The following is a 19,898-nucleotide window of genomic DNA, read 5'->3' as shown; positions in this document are numbered from 1 at the left end:
TGCACTGCACTCGAGCTTTCACGTGTATACCATAGCTCGCGTATATAGACACAAGCGCTGCAAGCCCTCTTTTCCCCTTTGCAGCTATGATCGGTCTCGCGGATGCAGCAGCTTTTGTATCGTCACCATTGTCCGATCAACGGGATTTGTTTCTTTTGAAGGAGCGAGTACACTGGTAAAAAATTGCTGTCCGCTACTGTCGATGGTTAGACGGGCCATTGGTGATATTTCTATTTTCTTTTTTTTTTCTCCTTTTTCGTTTCGTAAAAGTATCGCTGACGTGGGCCCACACTGTGAATCAATTTTTCAGGTCAAAAAAACCAAAAATATATAAGATGATAACGTTATCTAATATCATCAAAGCTGGTGGGTTGAAAAAAATACAAAGCAGCGTTAGTTCAGTAGCTTGCCTGTATGAATTTCCCTTCTCCGTGCGCTACTGCAAAGCGAGATGAGTGACCCTTTGCATGCACATACACAGGGACAAAGGGGGTCCAGGAGAGCTTTTCAGTTGGCATGGATTTAATATTTTCGGGCAAACAGGCTCGCACGAGTGGTGTAGGTATACGCAGGCAATTTGACGACGCTTGACTTTTGTCCAAAGGTCATGTATATATGTATATACGTACCTGCACGTCCCCCGCTATACTTTTTCGCTGTGTTGCGGCGCTCTCACTTCATTTTCGTTTTTACTTTTCCCGTCCCATCACCATAGCAGTACAGCAACACCAGCAGTTTCGCCCTCGCCATTAAAACCCTCTTCTCGTTCTCCCTCGCTCTCCGTACCTATGTACACTATGGTTTTCTGTCGAGCAGCTCCGCGTATAATCCAATAAAAGCGCAGGCACGAGTCGAGTGGGGAACGACAAAATTTAATATCCAACGCCATCAAAAGTCCCCGGGATTGTTTCCATGTCCTCTTGTCCCGTGCGCACGTATACGTATGCGTACCCGTACCCTTTTTAAGTAGAAAAACTCTCGTCCTCGTCGTTGTAAGGGTGCCGGTAGTTTTTCCATCTCGTTTTACCCGAAGGGGGAGAAATTTTTACGAGAGTGTATAGGTACTACACGCAGCTGCATGTCCAGCGCAAGATCGGCTCTTTGGGGGAATTGGAAAATCCGGGTGTGGATTTTGACTTACACCGCGGAATTGCTTTTTCGTTGATGACGTTGGCTGCTGGAATAATATGGTTTGGGTAAAGAAAACAGTAGTGGTAAATTTATTTTACCCACAACGTGCCCCCATAACTTCCAGAAATGAGTGAGTTATTCGTAAAGCAACGATGGATACCTATTTCGTTGTGTAAAGTGTGAAAATCGGCTGTGTATTTTCTAAATTGAATCGTGCACCCAACACCAGCCCCGTGTACTTTTACGCTTTTCACGTGCGGAAGGGTACGAATTTTAATCCATGGCATCGTTTGCACGTGCCTTTTTTTCCTCCAGAAAAAAAAAGTCTTGGATCTGTTTTACGAGCAAACTACCGCTTTCTCGTTCCCACGTGTATCATTGGTAAGGCGTGGTATATTTCAGCGCCTCGAGTTATAGGCCCCGCGCTTTTATAGACATTGCACCCATTACCAAGCTCTTTGTGGATTTTTTACACTCGCGGGGTAATTCGTATTCCGGTGAATTTTCCAGCCCTCGTGAATGCCTTGTAGTAAAATTTGCCCTTTTAAAAGTGTGCTGATGCACGTTTCATCGGCTCGTTCTCCCGAAATCATCCGTCTGACCTAAGGTGACCTTTGACTACTTAAACGACCTTTTTTCTTTTTTACTTTGCACGTCTCCAACGAGAGCTTTGAGCTTTTTCCAAAAAAACACAAGCCATCCGGAACATCCCAACAATTCAAATTACTCCTTCCGGTCCCTCTCCATACCCAAGTCCTCCAAAGCAGCGCAGTAATATGTAGCCCCGTCTCGAGTGCTCCTGAAATTTCGTATCCAGTAAAGTTAGCTCCGCTGCGTCCCGACTACTCCTTTTCTCCGCCGCAAACACGCTGCGGTGCAAGCTCTCTCGCTATATACCTCTAAGGATCTCCCGCGTCGAGCCACTCTGATTGATTAATACGACGTTTATTGGGGGAGGCCTCGTGCCTTTCGCTTACCCAGCCTCGACGGCGGGAGGAGCCACTCGACGCCCTCGGATACCCCGGCGTGGCCCTCCACCGCGCACACCCGCAAATTAATAAGTTGACTCTCTCTCCTCTTGATACTTGGGCGCCCGTTACTCTCCTGCCGAGCGGCGTGATTGCCCCGGTGTATACACAGCACCCGTAGGGCGCTATCTTTTCTCCGCGTCGTTCCGTGCGATATTTTTCCAGGTTAGCTTGCCTTGTGACTCCAAGCGTCTACGAAGCTCCCCCGCGAAAATCGAGAGATGGAAATTCTGAAGAGGCGAAGCGTCGGGGGGAAATAAAAAAACGGCGGGCGCGTACTATAGCTACGTCTCGCGCGCAAACACCGGAGTCAAGCGCGGGAAAAGTTCATTAATGACGCCGATCGAGCCAAACAGCCACCCCCCACCGGGTCACTCGTAAAAGTTCATGTCGACGCGGCCGCCGCCAATTTATGTTTTTCCCCTTCCCTTCTCGACTGAATTTGGGGTGTGTACGTCCTTTTTCCTTTTTTTTACGTATTTTTCTTTTACCCCCCCCCCTTTTGGCCACTGCCAGAGACGCTTCGGGTTTAAAGAGCACATCAGCGCCGGGAATTTCATGCGCGGGTGGCTGATGTAACGTCGTTTCGCGCTCCAGAGAGAGGGGGTACTTTTCCGGGGGGATTCTGGCTCATTAATGGAAATTCGCTTGCTTGATTCGCACTCGCGGGAAGGCGTGGAAATTTACGATTGCTCATGAAAGTTATGCGGAGTGACAGTGAAAATTCGGAGGTTCGGGTGGTGAACTGAAATATACTTGTAGAAAAAAAAAAAAAAAAAAAAAAAAAAACGAATTGGCGAGTACAAAATTGTGTCTTGATGATTACGACAATCGTGCACGGCGAGGGGCTCGTTTCCAAAAGAAAATGAAGCGAAACGAGCCGCCGGCAAGTAAGACCAGCGCCGCGAGCACGTATATATACACGTCTTCCCGAGTGCCACGTTGCTGTCATCGTCTAATGAACAATTAATATGCAAACAGCGATTACTTAATTCCCAAGTTGGGCGCGCGGATTCTAATAGGCAATATTCCCTTGTCTCGATATAATCCATTCATATATACATATATACGTGTTACGTGCGAGGGCGCAAGCTCGTCCCGGAGCTTTTCTTTTTTGCGGCGCGACCATTGCCGCGGGGCGTCGCTGCCGCCACCGCTGATTTTCATATTCGTCGAGTGTCGGATGCAGTATATGTATGCTGTTGTTGTTTACACTTTTATGGTGTGACTAACTTCGAATGCGGGCTCGCTCATTTGAATATTGAGGTTGTTCTGGTGAGATTTTTCAGCAGAGTACGAGAACGTACTATAACGTGGATTTTATGAAATGCCGTAATGGACGCATTGACTCTCGGGGGTTATCGCGAAATTCGTAACGACGACAACGACGAGTACTTAATAATCCATTAAGGTTTTACGCCTTTGTCAAGAATTGGGGTTGATAAAAGTACACCCTACTGAAATGTTAATAGCACTTTTGTCCTGTAGTTGAATACTTCAAATTTTATTCATGACCACTTTTTAACTTTCATTTATAACATAAAAAAATTGGCTCACACTGGAAAACAATTTGGTAAAGTATCATGTAAAGAACGTGGCTGTCGACGACAATTTTAAAAGCTTTCGAATAAAAAATTGTCCAAAACCTCAAAAATCTTATTTGATGAATGTATGTAGTTTTGTTTGATCTAATAGAAATTTCAACAAGTGTCAGTAATGCTATGTCGTTAACGTCAGATGTGCACGGGCGTAGCGTTAATTTTTAACCATCAAAACTTTCGAGCTGTGCAGCATCCGGACTTTTCAATCTTATTCCTCCATACTCATTCCTTCATCGATGCGATTCTGAAAAGGAAGTTGACGCCCGAGTATCAAAAGCCACGCCAGCGGAAAATTAAATTACGAAACTCGATCTTTGCAAATTAAGTACATCATAGCCGCCGATGAGAAGAAAGGAAGGCTGGAAGCAGAAACTCTCTCTATCTTCCGATGTCGGGAACTCTACTCTGCCGAGTTTGGAAAAACACTTCATCAAAGCCAACAAGTTTCCGGAGCGCCCGGTTCATCGGTCAGGAGCAAGTGCTCGTCCGTACTGGCTGTGCCAACAGTACGCGAATCCATAATAAGATCTCGGGATATTATGCCAGTCTGGTTTCCACGAGATGATAATCAAGGACCAGAGTACCCATACCATGGTCTCACCTTGTCCAAGAATAATATGTTTCATTATCGATTCGATGCATGTGCGTACACGTGCAAAATGTCAGATTTGTTTTTACAAACTTTCAACAGCTTGGGATTTGGTGTACAAGCTTGTCGAATATAGTGGCTTCGCAACTAATCACAACTTTAATATACAGTATGGCAGACGAGTTGACAGATAGGTGCGGTAATAATGGCTGATTGACAGAATTTGGTAAAAAAAGTTGCAAACATTTTTTCATTTATTCATCGATTTATTCAATGAGCCGAGGTATAAGGGATTAACGACCGCGGGATTCCCGGCTTCTTTCCGCGCCCCCTCGCCCATCCACACCTGTACCTCCCAAGCTAATAGCCTGTCAACTGCCGCCGAAAGATCGCGCTATCCTACGAATAAGAAATTAGCTCGAATAATTTCGCCCCCAGGAGCAGGGACGACCAGATTTAATTTGAATTAATAGCTGAGAACTGCACCAGTTTGGAACGTTTGTGCTAGTTTATTATGTTTTTCCATGATCGTGAATGTGCAATTGATGTCTCAGTGAGATTTTTCGAATCAAACCAAAGATTTTCAGACGCGAAGAGCAGAATTGGCTCACTTAAAGCATAACGTTCTTCGTACCATCGTTAGCTGGTCTATTGCTACAAGAGACAAAGCTACTTTTAACAAAAATCATATGCGTCGATTCGAGTGGTAAGGTACACCAGCTCAAGCAGCCCAACGTCATTCAAAAAAGAAACTTCCACTTCTTTCCTCCGGTTGAAAGGCATCGATCCAATTCAAATGCGCCGCTAATATTGTTATGCTAAATTATTCAGCGCGGCCAATATTGCTTCCCACTCCGTCTTGAGCTTTCATTCATATCGGTGGATGTATTTTCTCCCCCGATTAATTCTCCCGTCGAACGAAGCCTCTGAATACAATTTCTTTGTTACAGTATGATAATTTTTCTGTTTACGCTATGCAGATAGAGCCTCTCCCGCCGACGTGTGGTGATTCATCCCGTGCTTTCCGCGCTTTTTTACCTTCAATCTCGCGACTTTTTCCGTTCATCCTCTTGCACGAGCGCACCTATCACTCGTACGAAAAATATAGTCTTCCAAGAAAGCGAGAGAGAAGTAAGAAGAAAAAAAAACGAAGATAGGTTAAAGGTATCAATTAAAAAAAAAGTCACTTGGAAACAAAATATAAATTTTTTTTTTTCCTGATGCGCTCTCTCATACGTACACCCAATCATACAGTGTAAAGAGCTTGCACAAGGGAGGGAAGGGGGTTTGGTTGGTAATTTCAGGAGCACTCGCGTGAACGGCTCCGGGCACTTTTCATCCTATCCCACTCCGTTGGCTCTCTCTCTATTAGTATATTCATGAGAAATTCTCGAGGTATCGCGGGCTGCACGGTGGCGTTGCCTTGAGCTTCGGTGCAGCCCAAACACAAAAGTAATTAGTTGCATATATACGCAGTAGGGGCGAGGATCAAGTGCGTAAGGCAATCAACTGTATTATACCTATGCCACTGTGTTACACGTATCGTGTACGTATACAAGAAACCAAGAGTTGACTACACATAACGTATGTATTCAGGTACGCGTGTAAATATAATAATGTTTATCGTGCAATTTTTTTCCTCGATCGTTTCAACACTCGCACTCAACTTTCTCGTAATAGTTGTAGAAAAGCCCTTGAAAAGAAAAAAAGCCCCTCGAGCTTTTCGCGCAATTAGCTCGCCTAATAGAAAACTTCTCCCCGCCCTAACCTCTTTCATCTCGCCACGATTGAGGAAAAAAAAAAAAAAAAAAACGTTTCCCGCGCAGTAGGTGCCCGGGGGGGAATAAATCCTAGCCGATTGCCCGTGCTTCTTTCACCCATCCAGAGTCAAGAGACATCCGACTCGAAGCGCATGATTCGATTCGCACTCCCCCAAAGATATCTGTGCGCCCGTACGTACATCTCTACGTACACATAATCCCGAAAGATGAAGACGAGATTGGCTCTCTCGAGATAATAATTACCGAGAGCCCAGGCAATTTCACGCGTGGCCGACACTTTGGTCGCATCACGCACGGATTCTTCTGGATTGCAGAACAGTGCCAAGGGGGGGTGCACGGATATCTCGCCCCGGGGCCCCGGGAAGGAGTATCGAGAAATATTTGTCCCTCCGCTGGAGCGTGCGTGGGCATACACTCGCAGCGATGTCTTCTTGATTGCCCTCGCGCAAGAGACCTTTTTTCCAGCTACGAGCTTCCAAACGGTCCCCTCCCCCCCCCCCCAACCTTCCCTTCGGGCTCTTTTTTTCGTCCCGGTTGCATTGAGGAGTCAAAACAGGGAGAAAGTGTAGTGCAGAGCTGCTTAAAAAACTTTGCACCTCTCGCGACGATCCTCTGGCTAAAAAAGAAAAGAAAGAAAAAAGTAATCCTCTTATCCCCGCGGAACTTTGAAATAATAATTAAAACGAACGGTACACGCGACAACCCCGTGTTCGACTACTTGTTATGCCACGGATTTCACCCCCCCCCCCACACTTCTTATCTCACTCTCTTCGTGGCGGGGACGCGCATAATAAAAGAAAACAGGAGCGCGCGTCAAAGTTCCCGCGGCCGAGAGCCCGGGACTCTTAAAATAATCTGTTTATCATTCCAAAGTTCGAAAACGATTAAAATCAACGGCCAAGTTTGATAAGCCAATTTCGAATGTCACGGACCTCGGCCGCGAAGGGTAAAGCCTCTTCCGCGACCCAAGAGGTGCGGAGAAAAAGGGGGGGGGGGAAAAAAAAAAGAAAATAGTAAAGAGGAAAGAAAGTTTTAAAACGCAAAGTAGCCGAGATAGACCAAGACCTCAATATTCCGAGGAGAAGCAGAGAGGGACTTTGAATAATGAAGTACAGGAGCGAAAGAAGAAGACGAAGGGGCCCCAGTCAAAGTAGATAAAAAAAAAACCCCATCCCCACCACCATCACCTCGACACGGTATAGCCGAGCATAGTAATAGTGGCATTAGTATAGTAGTGGGTATGTATAGCCAGGCGCAAGATCGCGCAAAAAGGGAACGCAGGAGGGGGGGTGGGGGTCTCTCCTTTCCTTAGCGCACAGAGGAGACAGGCGACGAGGAGAAGCCGCGGTAATCCATAACGTTAGCCCCGGCTGGCAGCTCTGATCCGCGTGAAGGATATCCCTACGACGTCTTCTCTCTCTTTTTTCCCATCCTCTGTATATCTCCTCTCCTCTTCGCAACGACACACACACGAGCGCGCGGATGAAGCTTCTAATCTCGGGGGCCTCGGCGGATTATTAAACGGCCGAAGGGGGTGCTCGATCGTGCGAACGGAGAGAGTGTATATACGGGCAGTCACGGCCGGGAGGGAGGCACCATCGAGCGGGAAATTAAAGAGTCACTCGCCAGGATTAGTGGCGATTGTTTTATCGAGTCGCCGTGTAACGCAATATACGTGTATGTATATGTATGTATACGGATGGATTGATTTTTATTGATATGCCGCAAGGTATATATATATACGCTCGGGTGATTTGAATTGAATAGGTAGCGGGTCTTTACGCTCGGGTGATTTATAATCAGCTCGTCTGGCGCCACACGGGACGATCTCAGAGGTGAGCGCTGATTTTTTATCTTATCCGTACTCTGGTGGGGCATCGTTTCTCTTTAACAAAATGCGTATCTCTCGCCGAGCAGAGAGTAGGAGCCAACCGAGGGTGGTGGTCGGCGGTGGGACGGGAGATTAGCATGGTCACCGTGTGATTAGCCAGGCAGCGTCTTCTCGGAGGACATCCAACTTCGGGAGGAGCGGGTATACCCCTCGCGGTAATCGCTCCCGTAAACTTTCCCCGGCGCTTCGGCGTTGTTGTACGAGCTCTTGCGGTGTATACGCTCTGGTGTTGGTCTTTCCCGGCTGACCTTGTAATCGGAACCAACGTGGGTGGGGCTCCACGCGTCGCGTGATTTTGTTTTCTTCCTCCAGGTGCTTTTAATTACTTTCGCGGGGCCAAGCCTGTTTGCGCGCGTGGGAGCGTTGGGCCGATTTTTGTTGACCCTCCGAGAGGGTGCGGCTAGTGGTTCTCGGTTTTGACGAGACTCTGTACGGATTTTCATCGATCGATGCTCTACTGATGTAACTTATTTTTATTCACCTACGGGATTTACAATAAATCAATGCGTCCTCTGGTCTACATACACTACGTGCTGAGTTTCTTCAACCGAGCGATATAATTGTTGCTCCCTTCCCTTGCAGCCTCTGCTCGTGTCGGACGTAATTAAATGCGTGTGAGTTTTCTCCTCAGTTTCTTCTCTTTTTTTCCTTTTTTCTTCTACAGGCAATAACACACAAACGCGACGGAGAAAACATATGCATAGTAAGCTACACAGTGTTTTCTTGCTTGGAGGTCAATTTAAGCAGAGATACGCGAAAGAACGCAATTACAAGTAGAGTTGTATACTCTTTACGCGTTAAAAAAGTCAATTTTTGTAAGAAAACCGTCGTACAACTGCCTGGTAATGCTTGATCTTTCTTATATGATTTATTTGAAAATGAAAAGAGGAAGGTGACTCGAAATCCAAAGTCCACCATCCCCATCCCAGGGGCAAAGTTTTCATTTACGAAATCGATCGCCCGTACATTCATTGGATTACTTTCATTTCTATTACTGCCCCACCTTCGCTTCCGCGCTATTGCGCTCCATTGGTTTTCTCTCGTTAGCTCGACTCCACACCCGCGCGATCCACAGCCACGCGTACACCTTTTTTTTTTTTTTTTTTTTATATTTAAGTGTTCTGACCTCTGTTGAGGTATTGACACTAGCTTTATTGAAGTCTTGTGTACATACATTTATACGGTTTATAAACAAGCTGTAATTCGCAGTACAAGTATGAAGATATGTAGTGTACGCTCATCATATTGATGACAGAATACATATATATATATATATTAAGAAGAAAAAAAAAAAAAAAAAAAAAAAAAAAAAAAAAAAAAAAAAAAAAAAAAAACATTACAGCTATACTTTAATATTACAATTAGAAAGAAATTCATGAATAACAATACAGGCTTCGATGATGGGTTTGGCAACTATGCATTCTATGTTAAGGGGTGGAGACAGGCCGATGTTAAACAGTTTTTTTAACATGGATGATCTATGAACATTATACATATTACAATTCCAAATTACATGATTTAGGTCTTCTTCTTCGTAACCACACTCACATTTTGGGTCGCTTATTATATTTTTTCGAAATAGAGATTCAGCGAGGCTGTGATGGTTTGCGCGCATTCTGTTAATAGTCACTATGACCGATCTGGGAAGCAGCTTTTTACTAAACCAAGTTCGTTTGCTAGGAGAGAACATAATTTGAAAATAAATTTTGCCTTTATCGAGGCCGTCACGAATATTTTTAGCTTCCGAGGCGTCAAGAGAATTTTGTTCGAATATTTGGTGAAAATCAGTAAAATTAATTGAGGTTGGGGAAGGGAAGTCGGATGTTGTAGCTGATTTTGCGAGAGAGTCTGCTATTTCGTTGCCCAAAATGCCTTTATGTGCGGGGATCCAAATGAACTTAATGTATTTGGTGGGATTTTTGGAAATGAATTCTATGTATTTGTTTTTTATTTCAAAGATCATGTAATTGAGTTTAATGGATAGTTTAGATGAATTGAGACTTTGGAGAACGCTAAGGGAGTCGCTAAATATCAAAAAGTTAGAGTCAGTAAAATTAAGTATGTATTCAAGGGCTGCTAAGATCGCAGTACATTCGGCTGTAAAAATTGAGGAAAAATTAGAAAGGCTGGAAGTGTGTCGGAAATCGGTGGAGGGGCAATAGCAGGCTGCCCCTACGAAAGGGGCTGTTTTAATTTTACTGCCATCCGTAAACATAGCGATAGCGTCGTGCTGATCCAGATAGTCTTTCAGCAGTTGATTGGGGGCAGAAGAATTTGTGAGAGTTGGACCAATCTCTAAATCTATGGGGGGAATCGTGAAGGGAACCAAGAAATTGTACTGATAAATATTATATTGCTCAGTAGTGTGAATGGATAAATTCGAATTAAGTAAATCTATTATGTTTTGTGGTAAAATTTTATTGAGTCTAGTGTATTTAAAGGCGTTATTAAATTTGTTTAGAGTAATGAAAAGTTCAGTAGTTTGATTGCTAAGAATTTTTGAGGTAACATTTGCATAAATAATTGGTACGTTCTTTTATGGACATTAATTTTGATTCTGAGAGCAAGATATTAGTAGGAGTACTGGTCCGGTAGCCTAGTGCTGTTCTGATGGCGGCATATTGAATTTTTTCGAGCTTATTTTTGAGGTTCGCATTGTTGGGGAAATAGATAAAGCTTCCGTAATCAATTATAGATCGGATATAGCTTTTATAAATTGTTAGAAGGGTTTCCGGTTGTGAGCCCCACCAGGTTCCGCATAGGTATTTCATTATATTTAAAGAAGACATACATTTTCTGTGAACGTTGGCAATCTGTTCGTGAAATAGTAATTTAGGATCAAATATAATGCCTAAAAATTTTACGTTTGGAGAAGATTGAACAACATGATCTTTTATTTTGATTGAGGTGTCACCTGGTCTGACGTTTTTTTTGGTAAAATGAATGAACTTGGATTTTCTTGGTAAAATGTTAAGGCCAATTTCCGAAATATTTTTATCAAGCGTACAGGTAGCGTTTTCCAATGTGATACGGTGGTCGGTATATGGGTCGGATTTTATATATAAAGCTGTGTCGTCGGCGAAGCAAGATACGGATATATTATCTGGGAGATTGAGGGTGATAGATGCAGTATAAATTGCATAGAGGAGTGGGCTCAGAACTGCCCCTTGAGGGACTCCTTTATACGCTATATTGTAAGATTCTGTGTTTTTAACTGAGTATATGAATCGCTCAGCAGTTATAAATTTAATAAATTTGACGACTTGAAGAGAAGTTCCAAGAGACGCTAATTTTTGGAGTAAGATGTCTATATTTACATTATCAAAAGCGCCTTCTATGTCCAAGAAGGCAGCATATACATCCCGTTTTTCTTTAAACGCTGATTCAATGGTGAGGGACAAGCTGGCGAGATTGTCTATAGTTGAGTTCCCTTTTCGAAATCCATGTTGAGATTTGGGGATCCAATTGTTTCTTTCAGCCACCCATTGCAGTCTATTTTTTATTAAAGTTTCGAATAGTTTGCATGAGCAAGAGGTAAGTGAGATTGGTCGATATCCTTTATTTTCGGGTTTCTGTATAAAATGGACGAATACATTTTTCCAAATGTGAGGGTATAGGCCCTGGAGAAACATAGCGTTGAATAGATCTAAGAGTAGAAGTTGGTATTTGATTGGAAGTTTTTTTAATACGTCAAAACCGAGACCGTCCATACCCGGGGAGGAAGTATCTTTTTTTATTTGAAGGGCTGCGTTGAATTCGGAAAAGGAAAATGGGGTGTCGAGAAAATCGTTAGGAGAGCAGGGTGGCAGATCGTTTGGATTGGTATGAGCCCAGGGTGGGCATATCTTGGCAAGGGTTTCTGAAAATTTAGTATTAGGTTGAAGATTTTCTGACACATGAGGAGGTTTAATGTTTGTCAGACTGTTTTTCAAAATCTTGCAATGATTCCAAACGTATGAAGGATTGGTGCGAAAGTTTAAATTTTCAGCAAATATTCTAAAACAGTTTTTTTTTTTAATTTTGAACATTCTTTTTGCCTCGGCGCAACGTTGATTATATAGAATTAAGTCATTGAGATCTAATGAGAATTGGTATCGTTTAAAGGCTGCTTTCCTTAGTCTTATTGCACGATCACAATCGCTATCCCACCAAGGCACAGGATTTCTGTGGATTCTCTTGGACACTAATCGTTTAACTGGTGTGAATGTAATTATCGTGTCAGCAATGGTATCGTAAAAGGCTTGATATTTGTCAATTACGCTAAGATTTTCATAGTCAGGGGACAAAAAATAGCTATACTTTTCATCAAGAGAATCAGAAATTAAGGGCCAATTGGAGCGAACTGAGTTTAGTTTGAATGAAGCCTTACGATAGCAGGATTTATCAACAGTAATGTTTATAAAGACTGGAAAGTGATCGGAATCCCAAGTGGTATCATTGACTGAGGTGCTTATGATTTCTTTGATCTTTTGATTAGATAAAACTAGGTCTAGGTTAGAACGGTAATTATTTCGCAAGTTAATATACGTTTGAGTATCAAAGTTGTGTAGGAAAAGATTGTGAGCTTTTATGGAATTGTGTAGGTAAATTCCATTGCTGTCAGTCTTGGGACAGTTCCAGATTGAGTTGTGGGCATTGAAATCGCCAATAAGAATAGTATCATTGCTATGGTTAATATTACTCACAATCTCGTCCCAATAAATTTGAGGTAATACATGTCCAGGAGATCTATAACAAAACAATAAATCTATCTTAGGGAAAACGTTATTTAGGTGTAGACCACATATTTCGACTGTGTAATCAGAGCTTCTGGTAGTAATTTCAGTGTATGCAATATTTTTTTTAATAAAAATAATAATGCCTCCTCCTTTTGAGTAGAGACGATCTTTCCGAAAAGTATGAAAGCCTGAAAGATTTAAAGTTTCATTTGGGGTAAGCCAAGATTCAACGCAGGCTATTACATCGAATTTCGTCGAGATTTTTTTTATTTCAAGAAATTTAGGTGCAATACTTCTGGAGTTCCAAAATAAAATTTTTAGAGTCGACTTACAGAAAAAAGATGTGTTGGAAGAAAAAGAATTAATCATTTTATTGCGTTATAGATTGTAAGATTTTATCTAATAAGCTCAATTAAAATAATTAAACTATGAAATGGAGGAAAGATATAAAATTGTAAAGTTTAACTGACTGAAAAAACACTACCCATTGAGGAATCTGAAATTGATTCAGATTCACTCTGATTAGACAGTCTCTGCGCTAGCCTTTTGACACGGTTGCTAAATCTTCTATTTTCGGAAAGCTCAGAAACAACCTTTAGTGACTGGATTAGCTCTTCAGAAGAATTATCTGTTTCTGACACAATACTTAATAATTCCGTCTTACCGTAAGCGCTGAAGATAAATTTTCCGATCTTGCTTAAGTCTACCGGGTATTCAACTTTTTCCTGGAGTTGTGTAGCTAATGGCAGCAGCAGTTGTTCTATTTCCGATTTGTTGTTATGGATGGTGTCAGCGAGCTGATCGTAGCGGGTTTTTTTCTTTTTTCTTTGTTGTCTCTCTTCTTTTTTTTTAATTATTGGCCTTTCTTGAGATTGGGTAGACTGGGAGGTTAAAGAAGAAAGAGGTCTTTTAAAGGAACACTCCTGTGGTTGAGTCTCCATAACTGTTGGTAGGGCTGTTTCTGTGGGGGTCGGTAGCTGAGATTGAGTAAAACCTGTATCCTCAGTTTCATTTACATTGAGATCTTGACTACCAGGGGGGGATAAGTTATTGTCGTCAGCCTTAGGGCAGTTTCTGGCTAGGTGGCCCTCTTCATGGCAGAGAAAACAGGAAAGCTTATCTGCTGTAAAGAAGATGTGAAACATAGTTCCCTCTTCAATTATCGGAAGTGAGTCCGGAATGTAGGTGACTTCTTCTTCTTTCACATACATTTGTTTTCTAAAACTCTGTATGTGGGAAAACTGGGAGCCAGGAACACTTGCTTTAATACTATTGAGATTAGAGACCGGGTAAATTCCTCTTTTGTTTAACTCTTGGATGATAGTGTAATCGGAAATGGTCGGATTAACATTCGATATAATAATCCTTTTGGCCCTTGAGATCAGAGGACGTATAAGCAGTTCGTTGTTGTCGATCGTAATTTTTTTAACCTCATTGCAAAGTTTGTTGACTATTTCAACGCTCTTAGTGTATACGCAGATGCGAGATTGTGAGATCCTAGAAATGTGCGTCATTTCGTCCGGAGATATGTGCTCGGAGAGAGCATAGCAGTATTTTGCGACTGGTATGTTATCAATCGCATCCATAACGATAGCTTGTCTTTGAGTTGAGCGTTTCTGTGTTACAGACGCCATTTGAGAGTACGTTGCACGAGTTTGTTTAGAGATTTGCGACGGTTCGGTGGTTTTCGACGAGGCTGCTGGTGACGATGACGGAATTTCGCTGTATGAGCTGATGGTAACAGTAGAACTTAGCTGTCTTTGCTGGAAGTTATTTGGAGATACGGTCTTGAGGTTGTTGACGTTGTGGAGAGATGTCACTTTTGGCATTTTGAGGTTAGGGTGGTGGACCCGCAAGCAGGACCGCACACTTTTTTTCCAATCGCTTCGATTGGATTATCTAACAAGATAATCGCACTAATTTATGTCACAGGTAGAAGCAGGCCAAAATGGCCTGCTTCTGAACACTTTTCACTTATGTATCGAGTGCGGTATTACTCGTACAAGATCAAAAAGGCCGGAGCGAAACAACCACGTGTCAATCGACCAATCCTCTCTCACGCGTACACCTATACTACACTATGTATTCTGCACGCGATATCCCGGCCAATCGCTCGAAAACGTAAAATCGGCCGTAACTACAATGGCAGTAGGAAGAAAAAAAAAAAAAAAAAGAAAAAAATCAATGCAGATAACAGCTCTAATAACGGGAATAAACGCCACGTCCCTCCTCCCTGCAGCCCCGTTCTCCCTTAACTCGAAAACGAGAAGCGCAGGGGAGTAAAATCCCCAGGTCTATAGCGCTCATAACAGCCGTCCGAGATAGCAGCTCGCGCTAATTCAATAATATCGCTGAATCTATTAGGAGATGGGATCGGAGCGAGACAACGCGAGCCTGGGGACGTGTTCCTTCTCTCCTGATGCTGCGACCTTTGCTTCTTCTTCTTCTTCTCCAACGGCTTCAATGATGCTCTATACAAGTACTGGCTAAAGCAAGAAAGTATAATGGGATATGTTCACTCGGTTATGTTCATCTCTCTGATGTGAAACAGTAGTTTTGGGATTCAGTGTGTGACGCTCGAGGCTGCGGGGGACACTAATCGTACAGGGAGATCGAGCTCGGCTCGTCACACATGCGTTACGTGAAATAAAGAGGAATATAGTCCATAACTTAACAAGTGAGTCGGGAGTATTGAAGAAGGTTAGAGAGGACTAGAATAGGAAGGTTGACTTTTGTAAAATGTTGACTTTATAAGTAGATCACCAAGAGTATGGGGGGGGGGACCCAGAGCATGGAGATTATTTATAAAATAATACCAAATAATCATTTTAACACTCAAATTTCGTACCCAGGATGAAATTTATGATAAGAAATACCTGGTGGGACTTTTGATGGTATTTGAATTGTGATTCGTCAAAACAATCAACTATAGAGATACTGACATTGTGCATTCGATCATTGGATCAACCAACGAATAATAAAAAAGCAAGCTGTAAGGCATGTGTGTCTTACGTTTATTTATATTTATCGTTGATTATTCCTGAGGTAACTAGAGACACTTGGGAGGCATTCATGACGTTCAACACTTCTTATACAGCTCTTTTAGCTATGACAAACTAATTTCAGTACCAAATTTTCGTTATAACAGAAGAATTCGAGTGTTGACCAGAAAAATATTATTAAAAATGCTTAAGAATATATTGCAAAATACTAGTAAATTTTTTTTTTTTTTTTTTTTCAATGTACTGTCAAAAACTATTACGTACGCTTGTACAAAATTGAATGATTCTTCAATAATGTGTTTTGGTTTTACTTATAATTGCCGAAAGTTAACGATGTATGAATCTGAATTCTAATAAAAAAAATAAGCAACTAAAAATAGTTTTGACACAAATTCTTACTAGCACTTTTGTGGAACTACATTTGAAAACAGAGGTCTTTGCAATGTCTGCCTGTAAGAAGATATCAGGTAACATTCTATACAATAACGATGCAAAAACCGTAACCTCAACACTTATGTTCTTAAGGAAGAAAAATAAAATGGGTAAAGTTGAAAAAAAAAACCCCCCGTACGAGGTTAATATGTCAGATGTGATGGAAAAGAAGGAAAAAAAAAAAAGAATGAAATCTTTCTCTGGGTTAGCAGAACCTTGGCTATATAGTGTAACACGTAACCGAAGCAGCACATAGACGCTTTATACCCAGGAAGAACTCGCCTCCCCCAGGAGGAGCAACGTCACGTTTCTTCCCCCTTTTATCCGTCCATCCCTCGCTTGCTCGTTACTCGCGGCGTCTTACCCTCTTTCGGAACCAAGTCCCGCAGGATAGAAGCAACTGCGGAGCGAACGAGTCATTATTGAGCTAGACTGTCGTCGACGACGAAACTCGGTCGGCCACCGGCGCTGCAACGTTGTTTTCCTGGCCCAATTCCACACGACGCGATTCTCTTTCCCCCCATCCCCCGCCTTTCCTCGGCCGCTGACCGGAGGTAAAGCACTACGCACACGCCCACGCTCGCCTCTCCTTGGCTCCGGTCGTCCTCCTTTGTGCCGCTGTAATAGCTTCTTTTGTCCACGATTGCGGAGCCCAAGGTTTGTTTTGGGTGCCCTCTCTCTCTCTCTCTGTGTTTAGCGAGAGTACGTTTACTCGGGCAGCAAAGAGGATTTCAGGTATTTTTTTTCTTTTTTTTTGCCTCCAAAAGAAAAGAGAGCTCCAAAGGACTAGTGTTTTTGGGGAGGTTTAATTCTAGCAGCCGAAGCTTGGTTTTGCGATGTTACAGTACCACTTGATTTTTTTCCTTTATCTTTGGTCTAAATTAAACGATTGGCTTGAAGAAGCTCCGAGACAACATCTGTCACACAACAGCTTTACCTATAATTCAAATTAGATCCAATAGTCGATAAAAAAAACGTACTCTCCATTTAGCTGTATGTACCCATGTTTTTCCAAGTACATCTCACAAAACACCCAAGCCCTCGATTCCTGGGCAAGCGAAACAGCCTTGTACATTACCGCCGCCCATCGCTTATACCCTCCCGTTCTAAATCACCTAACGCACACACACACACACCGAAAGATTTCTCTCCCGCGAGGCCGTTAATCCCGAGTATACAAGCTCAGAAAGGGCAGGGCATGAATATACGCGAGAGGCCTTGATCGATCGGCCCCCGATCGATCCGATTCTCCCTCTGCATCTAACTTTTGCATTGGGGACCCAAACGCGTCGAATTTGCATACGCGACCGAGCGCGTCTATATATATTATAACGGTCAGCTGTCACGGGGTCTCTCAGGAAGCTCGTGCTCCCAAGAGCAGTACACCCTCCCCCGTTCCGTAAGAGATGAGGCGAATTTCACTCCCGAAGAGCCGGTCTCTCGTTTTTATTTTTCCTCGCGCTCGTTAGCCGTAGGTCTGATGATGCCGTTTCTCCATTGCCCCGTGATTGGTCCAGCTCGGTGGGCACGCGATTCCTGCCAAAGACTCAATAAGCACCGCTGCGATTAAATAAATAATTCAAGGGATTCATGCACCAAAATGATGTGTTATCCAATTTCAAAAGAGAGAGGAGTCGGTGTGGTTGCTCGCATCCATCGTGACGATCGTAAATGCGATCGAAGCGAGAAAAAGGGGGGCACGGCGTGAAAAAGCTACGCGACGAGAACAAACACCGGTACACGCGGTGACAGCTGATAATAAATCGTCGTGGCGGTGCTACCGGGGAGGAGAGGGCGCATTATCATTTTTAAAGAGATAACAAATGACGCCCTCGCGGTGTTTACGAGGCGCATCCAAGAGCACGGGAAAATGAGAGGCGCTCTCGCGGTTATCGTCGGCAGTGCCCGAGTTTTGTCCTTCCGCCTCCGAGGGGCCCGGAAAGCGCGCCGTCCTTTTTATCTGTTCTGTTATTCGGTTATTTCTCTCCCTTTGTCTCTGTCTTTGCTCCACACGCCCGTCGTAACGGGTTTCTTATTGTTGTATATACCATAGCTCATTTTACTGTGCTCCCGCGGTCCTTGTCTCTTTCGTTCCTTGGATAGTGTCAACGACGTGTGCGCGTGTAATTTTCCTTTTTTCGTGCGCGTCGGATATATTTACGAGCTGCTTTTTTAATGCCTGGCACTGCAGTGATGGTAGTGGGGCCAATAATGTTGCTGCTTGGGAAATTGCCCCGAGCTTTTACCTTTTTTTTTTCTTCTCCTTTTATCTGTCGCGGACAATGTCGTTTGGTTTTTGTGACATCTGTTTCGACTGTTTTTGTGTTACAACAATGTACACGAGAGATAAAGAGAGAGCTCGAATTTTATAGGATGATGGATACATTTTTTCGTTTTTAATTCGTACGATGTATGATTTTTCTCTGCGTATATACTTTAATAAAAAGGATGGTGATTGTAAATTTTGGAGATGTAGTTATTCATTTTATTACATCTTGTATATGATTCTTCACACAAGCCGATCTCTTTGCCACCCTATCCGTATTGTTAGGAAATGATTGAATAATTGTGAAAAAATACCACTTGCATTGTGGTACACAGTGGGCTTTTTGAAGAGGTCTTGGTGTGACCAGCTGGCTTATTTTCGAATTTTCAAAACCATTGACGAAAAAAAGCAAACGACCGACTGTTCAAACAGGAAAGCAGATACATTTATTCGAAACCCATTGAGAGAGGGAGACAAAAAAAAACAAAAACACAACGGACGATTAATCAAACGGATTTGACTTGTCACTTCCACTTTTCTCTTCCTACTATTGTACTCAAAGGGGGAGGGGGGGGAGAAAAACACACGTATTTTCAGAGAAAACAGTTGTTCCTGCGTCCATCTCGAAAGAGATGATGGAAAAAGCGAGAAACCATTTCGAAACACCTCTCCTAATTTCTAGACACAAAAGTATCGGTACTCTCGATGTAACACACGGAAAATCTGTTTATCCAACGAGTCTGGAGTGTATGCATATTGACGCGGTTGCACATTGGCTTATCAATTTTTTCATCTTTAATAAAGGAGGTACAATTAAATAATGCTGAGTCCTTTTGGTAGCTCCGTTTTGATGGTGTCACATAAGCAAAAATAATTCAATCGAATAATTAAGTCCAGCGGCAATCAGTTATTAAAGTTGTAAAATTGATATTGAAATAAAAAAAAATGTTCTTTTTTTTTATCAAAAAAATAACTTTCTGATCAAAAAAAGGTCATCATCAAATGTAAATTTCACTCTGAATCGTTGCAAACACTGATATATACCAGACCCCAAAGTATTACTAAAACAAAAAGACGCGAAGCGCATTCGCTTGAACGCGCGTCCGTTGGCACGTGCTGATGCGAGCAGTAAAATCGCGCGTGTGGTCCACATGCAGCTATCATCGTTCTCCTCCAACTCGACGCTGACACGCTTGATATGCGTGTAAGTATATGTACGTTTCAGGACTTCATTGGCTCTTTTGGAGTGGTGTCGGCCACGAGAAGATAGCGCGCTGCTTTTACGCTGTTTAAAGAGCACATGGGCGTGTTGATAAGATGCAACTAGCTGACTATGCTGAGATTATTCGGAGCGATGAACTCTGTTGATGTATGTAGGTATGTATATATTTACGAGTAATAAAAGCTAACGTGTATTTCCGTAAGCCTCGAGAGGATGTTTATCAATCGTAACATGTAA

Source organism: Copidosoma floridanum, unplaced genomic scaffold (genome assembly GCF_036245765.1).
Source record: "Copidosoma floridanum isolate Cflo_tuat_1 unplaced genomic scaffold, Cflo_Japanese_pri ptg000006l, whole genome shotgun sequence".
NCBI lineage: Eukaryota > Metazoa > Arthropoda > Insecta > Hymenoptera > Encyrtidae > Copidosoma > Copidosoma floridanum.
Note: the sequence above shows the minus strand (reverse complement) of the source record.